Below are 15,546 nucleotides of genomic sequence, written 5' to 3' on the forward strand. Positions count from 1 at the left end.
CCTGATTACATTTTGATTACATTATGATTACAATGAAAAAAATCTTGAATTGTGTTTATGGTCAATATATAAACCTTTTTGTTATTCTTATATAATAGATATTTAACAAGTTAAGATAGTTTAGTTTACTTTATCAAGCATGTTAATTGATTTGTATACTTCAGTAAAAAATAAACTGTTACAATATTTAAAAAAAGTCATCATTAGCCTAAGAAGGCCTAAGTAAAAGATATTGTACATATATTCACAATTAAAAAAATGTGCATATATATATTTGATAGAAAAACCTGTTAAATTTAAGTAACATTATATTTTTCTTTAACCCTGAATTATAATCTTTTATTGATATTGTGATTATTGTAAACTTTGAATTGACAGGTAGGAAACTAATTAAGGTTTTTGTTATTGCAATTTCCAAATGAGTATAGCTATAGGACAATATATAAGATAAAAGATTAATCAGACATGTGAAAATTTATCTAATTAGCACAAACTAAATTAAAAGTTGGACAAATATCTTGTTTAATGTAAGCAAATTTTTGTATGTACTTGGACTGGACATGTAAATTGCATTGACTTATAGTACTTGTAATTTGTTTACAATTTGTTTAAACAATTCTTTTAATTGTTTTCATAATTTTCATCTGTTAACTTTATTTCATCAATATTTTAACTTCCACAAACTGCACCTTGAAATACATATAAAATCTGGAAGAGGTCAGAAGACAAACAGCAAACTCTTTATAAAGCCATATTCAATTGAAGTCAAAATGATTCAAGGATCAATGATGATAAAGTGTAATAGGTGACACAATGTTCATGTATGTCTGTAGTGAACTTTTGTGGTTTATTAAATAGATGAAGTTTGAAGTTATCATTTTAAAATATATTAAACAATTTTTTTTCTAAAAAGAACTAACGTTATATTAAAAGTTAATTCATTCTCATCATTCAAAATGTTTGGTTTTTTTTTTTAATTCATTGTAATCAGATGTAATCATGATTACTTTGCCAATGTAATCATTAATTTAATCAGACACTTTCAGAAATGAAGTAATCATTAATTTAATTTAATCGTACAAATAACAAAGTAATTGTAATTTAATCAATTACATTGAAAGTAATCGGACCCATTTCTGGTACCAAGTCAGGAGTATGACGGTTGGTTTCTATTTATTCCGTTTATTGACAAAGTCTAACGTTTGATTCTGTCAGTTTTCATGTGCATCATCCGTTTGAATTTACCTTGTTCTGTATTTTTATATTACTTCATTGATTTATACAAAAGATGCATGTCCAAACAGCTGGAGAGAATATATTTAGTCCTTGTTCTTGTACTAAACATCATGTAAACTATGTTTTATTATACAAAATATATCCATATTTTTCAAAAACATTTCAAATTATTTTTCAATACATATAGATTATTATTATAAATTTAATCGTCGTTCTTTTTTCAATTTGAAATCCCAAGTTCCCCTACAGCTGGATCGAACACATGCTTTACTCTGTTTTCACTATTTCATATAAATATTCAATAGAAAACGTGTTATTGATGAAGTTGATTTAGTACAAAAAGCAAAACTATTACATAAGTTGGCTAGGATGGAGTGTGTTAAAATTCAACTATATATATTTATTATACTTCTGTTTCTAGCACAAAGTAAGTACCTGCAAGCATTTATATGTTAAATTCAAAAATATATTTTTTGTTGTATATAAAAAATCCTTTTTATTGATAACATTTTCAATATTCTATAAATTGTAAAAAACACAATTTAAGCTGCAATTTTTACTCGCTCGTTACTAGAATATGACAAAAAAATAGAATAATTAATGAGAGTGACTCAAGCGAACACTTTGTGAAAAGGGGCAGAACATTTGCATCTGACAAATACTGTGACTATTCCTCACATATTATAGTTTGTCAATACACCACTCACGAAAATAGTTGTCATAACTGCCAAGTGTTCGCAAAAACTATCATATTGCAAGTGTCCACTTAAAACCTTACAAAAAATTTGCCCAAATGCTTTTTACAAAATGTTTGCCAGCATATTCCCTATAAATTGTTGTTGTACAATTTACACATCATTAAAAGTAACTTTGACCTCAACCGTAGTAGATAGTATAACGTCATGTTGCGGCAATTTCTTTACGACCAGCATATTTCTACATTCGAAAAATTATATAGTCCTTTGCATTAGATACTTACACTACAAACCAGGTTGAAATGACCTATATCTGTACTCGGCTGTACTGATTTGTACTCGACAAGTCTGAATTGGTCTGAAAATTTACTTGATAATACTCGACTGTAGCCTGAACCATTCTTTACAGTCTGAACTTGTACTTGACTAGTACTGAACCATTTTATACCAGTCTAGCTAGCTGAACCATGCTCAACTCGTCCATCCCGTACTCGACCTAATCTGAACCGTACTCGACCTAGTCTGAACCATACTCGACCAAGTCCTAACCAACCTAGACATATTCTTTGTATCTATCAACTGAATGTTAGCCATGGCGTTGTCAGTTTGTTTTAGATTGATGAGTTTGACTGTCCCTTTGGTATCTTTCGTCCCTCTTTTATCAATTTAGGAAATATTTTTTTAAATAAAAATGAAATTTGAACAACAACTTGAAATTAAAAATGTATTCGATAGAGTATTGAAATAAACATTTCACAATAATCAATCATAATATATAACTTCAACACAATCATAATCAACACTTACATAATAATATATATCAACTTGAAAATATAAATAAAACAAGCTGATAAAATAATCTAAAAAATCAATTGTGACTAATATTTTCAATATTATTCAAAATTTTATAAATATTTCGGAAGTATTTAATGGTAACTGGACTATTTTCATCATTAACTTAAGCCTAGTTTAGATTTATGGTGTCAGTTGAGTTTAGTTAATAATGCAGTGAATGTTTTTTTATCAATATATATATATATATATATATATATATATACAACTCGTCTAAACATCAACCCAACAATGTTAGATCTGTAAATTTGCTTTCGCAAATTTTTTGTTCTTCCCTCGCCGGGATTCGAACCCATGCTACTGTGATATCGTGACACCAAATCGCCTGCACTGCAGCCGTCCCGCTAGACCACACGACCACCTGGGCTCTCAAAAAAAGAGCTTTCGGTGGGCGTGTGTTACCTTTCCACGTCAGTTTTAATCTAGCGGCGTACTACAGTACATGATATATAAGGCATGAAGATGTTATTGTTACAGATCAGCTAAATTATCTATAGTAAAGGATCCTACAAATTAATGTAAGATACAGTCACAGAAAATAATTATATTCATAAGTACGTCTGAGTCAGTGACAACCCTACAACAGATGTATCCATCGGATCGCCATCAATGATGGTGATACATGGCTGTGTACATAATGTATATACAACTCGTCTAAACATCAACCCAACAATGTTAGATCTGTAAATTTGCTTTCGCAAATTTTTTGTTCTTCCCTCGCCGGGATTCGAACCCATGCTACTGTGATATCGTGACACCAAATCGCCTGCACTGCAGCCGTCCCGCTAGACCACACGACCACCTGGGCTCTCAAAAAAAGAGCTTTCGGTGGGCGTGTGTTACCTTTCCACGTCAGTTTTAATCTAGCGGCGTACTACAGTACATGATATATAAGGCATGAAGATGTTATTGTTACAGATCAGCTAAATTATCTATAGTAAAGGATCCTACAAATTAATGTAAGATACAGTCACAGAAAATAATTATATTCATAAGTACGTCTGAGTCAGTGACAACCCTACAACAGATGTATCCATCGGATCGCCATCAATGATGGTGATACATGGCTGTGTACATAATGTATATACAACTCGTCTAAACATCAACCCAACAATGTTAGATCTGTAAATTTGCTTTCGCAAATTTTTTGTTCTTCCCTCGCCGGGATTCGAACCCATGCTACTGTGATATCGTGACACCAAATCGCCTGCACTGCAGCCGTCCCGCTAGACCACACGACCACCTGGGCTCTCAAAAAAAGAGCTTTCGGTGGGCGTGTGTTACCTTTCCACGTCAGTTTTAATCTAGCGGCGTACTACAGTACATGATATATAAGGCATGAAGATGTTATTGTTACAGATCAGCTAAATTATCTATAGTAAAGGATCCTACAAATTAATGTAAGATACAGTCACAGAAAATAATTATATTCATAAGTACGTCTGAGTCAGTGACAACCCTACAACAGATGTATCCATCGGATCGCCATCAATGATGGTGATACATGGCTGTGTACATAATGTATATACAACTCGTCTAAACATCAACCCAACAATGTTAGATCTGTAAATTTGCTTTCGCAAATTTTTTGTTCTTCCCTCGCCGGGATTCGAACCCATGCTACTGTGATATCGTGACACCAAATCGCCTGCACTGCAGCCGTCCCGCTAGACCACACGACCACCTGGGCTCTCAAAAAAAGAGCTTTCGGTGGGCGTGTGTTACCTTTCCACGTCAGTTTTAATCTAGCGGCGTACTACAGTACATGATATATAAGGCATGAAGATGTTATTGTTACAGATCAGCTAAATTATCTATAGTAAAGGATCCTACAAATTAATGTAAGATACAGTCACAGAAAATAATTATATTCATAAGTACGTCTGAGTCAGTGACAACCCTACAACAGATGTATCCATCGGATCGCCATCAATGATGGTGATACATGGCTGTGTACATAATGTATATACAACTCGTCTAAACATCAACCCAACAATGTTAGATCTGTAAATTTGCTTTCGCAAATTTTTTGTTCTTCCCTCGCCGGGATTCGAACCCATGCTACTGTGATATCGTGACACCAAATCGCCTGCACTGCAGCCGTCCCGCTAGACCACACGACCACCTGGGCTCTCAAAAAAAGAGCTTTCGGTGGGCGTGTGTTACCTTTCCACGTCAGTTTTAATCTAGCGGCGTACTACAGTACATGATATATAAGGCATGAAGATGTTATTGTTACAGATCAGCTAAATTATCTATAGTAAAGGATCCTACAAATTAATGTAAGATACAGTCACAGAAAATAATTATATATATATATATATATATTAAATAGTAAATAAAACAACTTAATAAATTTAAAAAAATGAGACCTTAATTGTTTTGTTTTATTAAACCAATAATCTATTATAATCATGATAGAATTTCCATAGCAATCCTTGATAACCTTTTTAATAACGGAAATGTGTAAAAATTTATTTCAATTAATTAAAGTAATTTTTGTCAAATTAAAGACATGGCATGCATCAAGCACTTTAATATGGTCTAATTACCTCAGTACATGTGTGTTTTACAGGTAAAAAGAAAGCCCTTTTTTCTTAAATTCGTGTATTACTTATCTAGTACATGTATATTTGAAAGGCCTTGCTCTTTAAGTTAAACAGGATGTTGCAATTTTGAATCAATGTTATTTAGAACTTGATACCTCTGACCAGGTGTGATCTTATTTATGAGTTTGCCCTAAGCAGAGGTAATACTTTTTGTCATATACTTAGACTAAATAACATGTGATTTTTACTGCATGATAATAGCATTAAATTAACGTAAATTTCATATTTTTCGAATTGGTGCTTAGCGGGCTGATATGAAAAGTTTATCACATGCTTCGATTGTTATCACATGCCTTTCCGTAACGTTATCGCATGGCATTCCGGTAATACTCAGCATATTCCGGAAAATACAACTCAATGCTACGTTTTCAGTGAAAAACATTACAAAGTAGTGTACAAAAGTGTATATTCTGTAAAATAATAATAAAAAAAAACAACATATCAAAATCCAAATACATTTTAAATAAATGCATTTTTTAAAAGTTTCAAACATAATTTACGAAGTTACTTTGAAAAAGTAGACTTTTCCAAACAGTGTTCATTATGTATAATATTGAATTATTTATTTTTTTGTCAATTCGTCCATATTAAAATGATTTTCTTCTCTGATGAGGCATATGATAGAAATATTTCATTTCGAATGTACTAAATTTGGGGTCCGACGTCCGCGAACTTTTCACTCTGTGAACTTCTTTTTGGGAACCACGTATTAAAAAGGATCAATATATGAATCTGTACTCCATTGTTGAAGCATATGATAAAAAGATCATAACATGTCATTTTTCATATCGCATGTATTATCTGCCCTCGGTCAATGTCAGCCCTCGAGCCTTGCGGCTCTTGGGCTGATATTGAACCTAGGGCTGATAATACATGCGATATGAAAAATGCCATGTAATAATCTTATAATATTTCACTGCTAATCAGTTAAAAACAATTTTATTTATGTCTTTAATTTTATCCCTTTTTGATATAAATTATATACAATAATGTGTTTTTATCCTAAATATAATAATAGATATATTTCTAATATAAGGTTAAACAATTTATAAATTTTGTTGGCTGTTGTTATATATGGCAATTAAAAAGAAATTTATTTTAACAGTTAAAAAAGTAGAGGTTATTTGATCTTAGTATGGTTCAGACTGGTCGAGTATTGTTCAGACCTTTGGTTAAGTATGAATTAGACTGGAAAAATAGGTCGAGTACAGGTCGATAATGGTTTAAGACTGTTTCAGACTGGTCGAGTAATAGTTCAGACTATTTTCAACGACAAAGATAAGGGACAAGTACGATTCAGTACAGTTGAGTATGGTTCAGACTGGGGTCGAGTGATGTCCAGTAAAAGTCAGACCAATTCAGACTGGTCGAGTAAAAATCAGTACAGTCGAATACAGATATAGGCCATTTCAGACTTTAGTGGTTTGTAGTGTTATGTTGTTTAATCCTCTTTTTTTTTTGATATATTCGTTCTGCCTTATTTTTTCCTAATCTTATTTTTTCTTCTTTTTTTTCATTTTAACATGTATTTGACATGGCCTCCCCCGTTTCTAAAATGACGCATTTCCGGATGATTATATGTAGGATTTCATAATAACCATTAGAATTTATCTCCCTTTATATATTATTTTTCTATATGCCCCCCTCGTTGTTTTTGAAGATAGCATTACTTCATTTAAATAATAGATATATGTCATCATGAAGTATTACCAGATTACCCTCTGTTGGGTTTTTATTATCCCCCTTTTAGAGATATTTGCATGTAACTTGAAAATTGAAACTGATAGGACCAATCTGAAAACGGCAAAAATGAATATTATGCACTATTTAAAAAGAACTAGAAGTCGTAAAGACATAAATAAAGGCAATAGAAGTATACCGATGTTCAAAACTCATAAATCGATGGAAAAAATCCGGGTAACAAACCAAAACCGAGGGAAACGTATTAAATATAAGAGAATGTCAACACAACATTAAAATTTAACAAACACAGAAACGAAATAAGAATTATATAAAATCCGATGAGAATAACAAATATAACATCATATACCCGATTCACCAACAGCCTTTCAGTAGCACACATTGTCAAATATCAAAGAGTACAAATAGTTTTACGCTTACACTTCAAGCTTAAATACTATTCAGAAAAATATACGAAATAGGTGCAAATACACAGCGTATAAGATGTTCCTCTCAAAAAGCTCTTATTTTATACATTATACACAAACTTTTACGACCATCCGAAAATAATCAGTATCAATTTGAGTGCAATCAACCAAATTTCGTAGATGATGGTCTTTTTTGATATCGAAATAAAAGACATGAGGTCTCCATTATATATAACATACTTACGATCTTGAAAATTTTGGTGTATAAACTCATTTAAAATGTCTTTATTTATAGTATGACCTTCAAGCAATATTTTTTTTTGTTCATTTATTTCCTTGTAGTTTCTCGTACTAAGAATAATAAAAAAGTAAAAACATGGAAAGCAAGGTTCCAAGCTTCTTCACCACAGGAGGAAACACAAGTTCAATTACCAGCATCTAACGGTCCCTCGACTTCTGGACCAACAGCGCCGGCCACGGGTAGTAAAACGAGTAGGTATTGCATTTAGTCAAACGCATTCGTATCTCATGCAAACATCTAATTACTTTTCTATGAAGTCTGATTGCCAATGGGACAACTCCCTACAGGCGAATAAATATCACAGAACTTAACAACTACAGGTAACCTTACTGCCTTCAACTATGAGTAAAAACACTTACTGCATAGTCAGCTATAAAATTCCCCTAAATGACAAATGTAAAAACTAACAGCCTTATAAATGTACAAAAAAATTAACAAAAAACAAATATGTTACGCATCAACTAAACGACAACCACAACATTACAGGCTCCTCACTTGGGACAAGCACATACATACAGAATATGCAGGTTCTACTGGAATGTTACTACACATAAATTGGAAGTTAATAACTGGGAAGCTGAAACCATTTCTTTAGTAGTAAAGGTTTTTCCCGACCGAACAAGTATGTCGCTACTGATATATTTCCCCTGTAAGGCGTGAGCTTCCGGTGGTTTTGTCATCTATCTGGAGGTTTTATACCCAGGGAAAACTTTAGGCTTTCAAACCAAATAACAAGGTTTAGATGTACGCTTAGAAATGGCCTTGTTATATCACTGATAACCAATTGAATTGCTAGAACCTATGCTGAAACTCGAAATTAACTGATAGAGCTGTGATACTGTAAATTGATTGAAAAAAATTTTGAGATTGTCTAGGTATGAAATTCAGCCGAATTATCTTTTAAGGTGACTCGGGCGTCTTCCTCCATCTTGGATTTTGAGGAAGTTGGTTTAGATCTTTAATGAAATTGGCAAATTTTGAGAGGAGTATTTAATTCATTTGTAAAACTTTTAATATAAACATAGAAAATTATGTATTTTATTCTAAATACGGCTGTAATATCAAAGTAATACCATATTTGTGTTTTATTTATTTTTAGCTCACCTAGGCCAAAGGGCCAAGTAAGCTTTTCTCATCACTTGGCGTCCGTCGTCCACCGTAGTCCTGTGTCCGTCGTCCGTCGTTGTTAACTTCTACAAAAATCTTCTCCTCTGAAACTACTGGGCCAAATTTTATCAAACTTAGCCAAAATTATTATTAGGGTATATAGTTTAACAAATGTGTGCAGTGACCCGGCCAACCAACTAAGATGGCCTCCATGGCTAAAAATAGAACATAGGGGTAAAATGAAGATTTTGGCTTATAACTCTGAAACCAAAGCATTTAGAGCAAATTTGACAAAGTGGTAAAATTGTTTATCTAGTCAATATCTATCTACACTGAAATTGTCAGATGAATTGTACAACTGGTGGTTGGGTTGCTGCCCCCCCCCCCCACCCAATTGGTAATTTTTAAAGAAATTTTGCCATTTTTGGTTATTATCTTGAATACCATTATAGATAGATATAAACTGTAAACAGCAATTATTATTATAATGTTTAGCAAAGTAAGATCTACAAATAATTCAGCACGACTAAAATGGTCAGTTGATCCCTTAAGAAGTTATTGCCCTTTATAGTCAATTTTGAACAATTTTCATTAATTTGGTAAATTTTTGTAAATTTTTACATAATATTTTCCTCTGTAACAGAAGGGCCAAGTTTATTATAGATAGAGAAAACTGTAAGTAGCAAGAATGTTCAGTAAAGCAAGATCTACAAACACATCACCATCACCGAAACACAATTTTGTCATGAATCCATTTGTGTAATTTCTTTAAATGCACATATACCAAGGTGAGCGACACAGGATCTTAAGAGCCTCTCGTTTTTATTGCTTTGCCAAAAAAAGCGGAGATAATTCGGATAGTAGGGGAGATAACTTCAGATTTTGTAATAAAAAATGTTGCGAATTTAAATATTTTAATATGTAGCAAAAAAAAAAACAAGTTCGGTGACGCCTTTTTCTTTTACTATTCTTAAAGCATGTTATCAGAGCTATCTTCTACTTTATATCTTAAAATTCTATCAAATAGTGTTCTTTTTATCACACAAAACTGGATTTTCCATGCATAATCTATACAGTAAACTTATAATTTTGCAAAACCTGTGGTGTGAAAATAAAAATCCGGTGACCCATACTTTTTATTATATATTTTTGAAAAAAGCATGATAAAAATTCATTTTCACAAAGTATTAAAAAATTCTCTGAATTTTGATTAAGACGCCCCAGCTAACTTAGTAGACTAGCTGCCATTAAAACAATTTGTAAAAGATGAACATTTATTAAGAGACAACTAAACTATATTGAGCACAGAAATTATCGTTGCACAAATATCAATCGTCTCAATTGCAGTTGTTTTATGAAGGACCGTAAAGTTAAATTCGATTAACCCTCCCTCTAGATTTATTATTACAGACAACAAACCACAAGTAAAAGAGATTGAAGAACCAAAAAACAATATAGTATCAAACAATGTTTGCAGTCTATTAACTTTTTTCATTTCTGATAAACAGCCACTCACTTGTATATCTGATACATAAATTTGGTAATATTAAATTTATACACCATTCTTGAAACAACACACATTTATATTTCAGTTACTAAAATGTGTTGCAATTCACATGTGGAGCGCAGCTAAAAGGTTCGACAGAAGAACAAAATGGGCGATACCAACCAAGAATGAAGTGATTGAAATAAAATTGTTAAATTTCCTATTTCTTTATGTCTCCTAACATGTATGTATGCACCCACACTTTCAAATGTTAATGATTGAGCGTAAATGATGGAGGTATATCCAGTAAAGCACTCAGGACTTTAAAAACTAGTTTTAGATTAGTATTATTTTCAAAATTTTACATAAAGTTGTATGTTTGAAATCCTGCACATCAATTTAATCTACACGAAGATGTAAAACCACAACAACAACAAAATGAATTCAGTGGAAAATTCAAAACGGAGCCCTTAATCAAAGGCAAAATCAAAAGGTCAAATGAATCAAACTAATGATCAATAACTGTCCTATTCCTGACTTGGTGTAGGCATTTTCTTAAGTTTTATGGATTAAAAGCTGCTAAACCTCTCACTTGTATGACAGTCGCATAAAATTTCATTTTGTTGACACAATGTGTGAACAAAACAAAAAGACACAATAAGTAAAAATGTCAAAGATAGGAGTTCAGCTGTCAACATTGTGTTATTAAAGTAATCACTTTAAAAATAAACAAACAAGTTACCATGGCACGATAACACATTAAATGGATACCACCAAAACAGACTACAGAGTAAAAGTAATATTCATAAAGACAAATAAAAGAATACTATAACATGTCATTTATGTCAAGATGAAAAACAACATTAGTTTCTTAGAATCTATACTTTGAGACCATCGTGTTTTATTTATTAAATTGGAATATTCATCAACAAGACCTTGGTACCTTCTAATGACCATTTAAAAAAGAAAAGAAATATACGTTCTTTGACATACCCCTGATTCATCAACATTCTGTCCAGACACTGGTGAAGTTTTACAAAGTCTGAGTTGTCTGAGTGTGAAATAAATTAAAAATGTATAATTGCAGAACTTTTCTCAGTAATGTAAGTGGTATTACATTACTTTGTATCAGTAGTGTAATTCATTGTTTTTATAATCGTGACTTCGGTAATATGTCAGTATTTGAAGAAGTGTATGCTATTTTTGTTGTATTGTTTTGCCTCTTTCTTGGCACCTTTCACTGAGTAGTTTTAAAATTCAATAACTGCAAAAAAATCGCTTTATCTAAGGCATCATTTATAATTTATAAACAAACATGTTCAACCCCGCCACATTCTGTATGTATGGGCCTATCCTAAGTCAGAATTCTCTAATTCAGTGGTTGTCATTTGTTTATGTGTTACATTTGTTTTTTGTTAATTTAAAACAAATTAGGCCGTTCGTTTTCTCATTTGAATTGTTTTACATGGAATTTCGGAGCCTTTAATAGCTGACTATGTGGTATGGGCTTTGCTCATTGTTGAAGGCCGAACGATGACCTATTGTTGTTATTTTCTGTGTCATTTTGTCTCTTGTGGACTTATGGAAAGTTGTCTCATTTGAAATCATACCACATCTTTTTTCATAAATTTGTGGGAAAAAATTGAAATTGTTAATTTCGGAGCTAGTAACTGTGCCTGTTTAGATACAAAGTCAAGTATGTAAACTTTTTATTCTGTGCACTTGTCTTCCTTGACGAATAAAATGGGCATCATTTCACATGTAGAATTTTTAAATCAGTTATGGGAATACAGTTTTTGTCGCTAGAATGTGTTAATACTTTTTTAATATTATTCAAAGTTATTGCATGTATTTTTCTGTTTTTCGAGTAACAATGTACAAACCTTATTGTACGAACTTTAATTATGTTTTCGTTTTAATCAAAATGAAATGAAATTGAACACCTGGGTAGGTGTGTGAATAAAGCAAGTGAGTACACGCACTCAAATACAGAGAACATGAATTTAATCCGCGATCAAAAACTTCTATACATCACCCACAACAAAGCAGTCATTTTAAAGAAAACAGATGGCAAGAAGTACAATTTTGCTATATCTGTGTATCACATGCTACCAGGTTTCATATGGATATCCATTGGGTAAGTATTTTTTTTTAAGTTGGTGAATTCAATTAATTGGTATGGCGACATGAATATTGATTTAAATTTGCTCAACTTATGTAAGCTTCAGTTAAAAATATCATTGTTTAATAACTTCCGTGTGTATAAAAAGTAAAATCACAAAAATACCGAACTCCAAGGAAAACTCAAAAAGGAAAGTCCGCAATCAAATGGCAAAATGAAAAGCTCAACCACATCGAACGAATGGACAACAACTGTCATATTCCTGACTTGGTACAGGCATTTTCTTATGTAGAAAATGGTAGATTGAACCTGGTTTTATAGCTGGAGTCGTCCATCAATGAAAAGAAATTTTTGTCGAAAAACGCATCTGGACTGACGCAATTGTTTTATTCGTTATGAAATCGAAGAAAATGATGAGATACCAGATGAAATTGATTTTAAACATATTTTATTCATTAAGATATGAAAAGGATTGAGCAACAGATGAATCTGGAATAAATTAAGCTGCAGTTATAGTACGTCAACAGATTATGATAATAATTTTGCTTGTGAAAGATATCTTCATTTCAAAAGTTATAAAGATATTTTAACGGTGATAATTGGCGTATCATAAAAATGAAAAAAAAACAACAGAAAACTCTACATGAAATATTGTTCTTAAAGCACATGCGATTGCATTTAAATGGAGTAGAATAGTTACGATTAATACTATTTAACAAGTATATATCTATCTATCAGATTTGAATAAATATTTTGAAGAAGATATACTAAAACAGCTGCATATTAAACACTGTTAAAACTCAACAAGTTTTGACAAATTGGTTTTATTGAAAAGCGATATTTTCGTTCAAAATTGGAAAAATTGTCATGGTTTAAATAAGTTAAATTATGAAGGAAAAGAGATATTATTATTTACAGAGACAAGTTCACAGACAAGGTTGACCAGTTTAATTGTTTTATTTAGCCATATTTGTTTGTATGTTCCCGGACAATGGATTTATTCCGTACCACAGACTATGTTCTCTTGTATTACTGGAAAAGGTTATCAAGAAAAAACGAATCACTCTAATAGATATATAGGTAACCATTGCAACAACCCTTCGGTGTTTTTTTAAGGAAGCGAGGAATAAAGCATATTTGTCTTTTGTACATATGTAGTTTGTCTTATGTTCATATTCATTGACCCATATTTTTCTACATAATACCTTTTCTTGTAGATAAGAGGACAAAACAAAATGCATTTCAAGAGAAAGTTGTTCAGTCGAATACGTTCCCTCTTGCGATATATGATAAAATCGAAGGTCAACCATGTCCAATCGGGATGTATTATAATGCAGCTACTGAAAAGTGTAAATGTTCTGACAACTCTACATACAGAGCAGACAATGTGCAATGTCAGTGCATTGAATGCTATGAAGAAATCACCTTAATTAGAATATATATAGAGTGTTACAAATATACTGTTACTAGATGTAAGCTTTTTGTAAGAATATTTTTCTATTCTTGTAGCAGGGCGTACGGACGACGTCTAATTGTAAATAAACAGAAAAGCAAAATTACAAAGATACCGAACTCCACAGACAATTCAAAATGGAAAGTACCTTATAAATGGCAAACTCAAAAGCTCAAACACATCAAATGATTGGAAAAAACTGATATATTCCTGACTTGGTAAAGGCATTTACTTATGTAGAAAATGACTCTATTTATAAGCTATATGAACAGGAGTTTCTTGTGATTACTATCTACTGCTATGTAAAATATCTCATACCAAAAGCAATGATTTTGAAACAATAAGCATGTACGTTTTCCTGTGCACGACTTTTTTTAAATATAGAACATTCGTTTAGTTCGTTTTTATATCTGTATTAATTATCAATTTCACAGAATATTTGAAAATTTAGATATTACATACAAGTTGATGCAGCTGTAATTTAAGCTTGGAAGGAAGAATTGACAGGGCGATACAGGTTAACTGATGTTAAAATCACTTTTATTTGGGAACTGAAATACAGAAAGGTTTCTATTAAATACAGCATATCCAATTATATCCGCTTTTATATTTCTTTTTCACCTGATGCGAAAAAATATTTGCAATGCTTTATTCAGTCAAGTATCATACTTGTCATGCATTTTCTCCGTACACAAAAGGTTTCTTAGTTACATATGAAACCTTTCATGCGGAACATAAAATCCACGAAAAAGTAAAAGGACCAAATGCAAAATTCGACGACCATACAAAACATTAAAAAGTCGACTTTATATAAGAATGAACTAAATATAAAAGTAAGGAACTGAAGTATGAATGCCAGTGAGACAACTCATGAAACCGTATTGCATTCAGGTAAACGAGAAAATAAACTGATCATAAATACCAGGATTGAACTTTTTTATTTACGTTTTTATTAATTCCTATTGTATATGTTTAACCAGTAGTGCTACTTATTCCCTTGAATTAATGTTTGCGCCTTAACTATTGATATCTGTATTTACTTGTTTTTTGTTTTGTTCCGGTATCAAGTTGTTTTTTTACACTTTTCGCTTTGTTCTGTTCTGTTAATGTATTAATAAATTTGGGCAGTGTACTATAACTCGCGATTGTGAAATAGTTTTCAAAAATCTGCTTATGTCTTAAGAGGGAGGGGGGGGGCAGGACCTTTTTCTGGATTTCGGGATCGGGTGTTTTTAAGCTCGAGATTTCAGGATTGATCCTTTCGGGATCCGGGGTTTAGTATTATACCATCATGAAATATATGAGAAGAACATAACCCGTGTCATGCCAACACCTAGTTTTAGAATAAATGTGTTTAATTCCGACGCAAAGACCCTACACGTGAATCAATATTAAAGCCAAAATATGCAATCTTAAAAAACCTGACAAACAGTATCTAAATAAGTGTTTTTTAATAAAACATAAATTTCTCTCGCTAATATCTAATACGTTGTTACATAAACGAGCGAATCGTATAAATTGAGATATAAAAACACCATAAGATTGTGACAAGGGAACGTCGTCATCTAAAAATGAAC

General features: G+C 31.9%; 1 long non-coding RNA gene across 1 annotated transcript; it reads left to right on the top strand.

The window, feature by feature from the left end:
• The first annotated feature begins 1,528 nt into the window (after positions 1-1,528).
• LOC139510665 (uncharacterized) lies at positions 1,529-10,614 on the top strand. The gene is made up of 3 exons (XR_011661946.1): positions 1,529-1,663; positions 7,843-7,992; positions 10,501-10,614. It is a non-coding gene; the product is annotated as an uncharacterized lncRNA (long non-coding RNA).
• Positions 10,615-15,546: the final 4,932 nt, after the last annotated feature.

Source organism: Mytilus edulis, chromosome 2, assembly GCF_963676685.1.
Source record: "Mytilus edulis chromosome 2, xbMytEdul2.2, whole genome shotgun sequence".
In the NCBI taxonomy this organism is placed as follows: domain Eukaryota; kingdom Metazoa; phylum Mollusca; class Bivalvia; order Mytilida; family Mytilidae; genus Mytilus; species Mytilus edulis.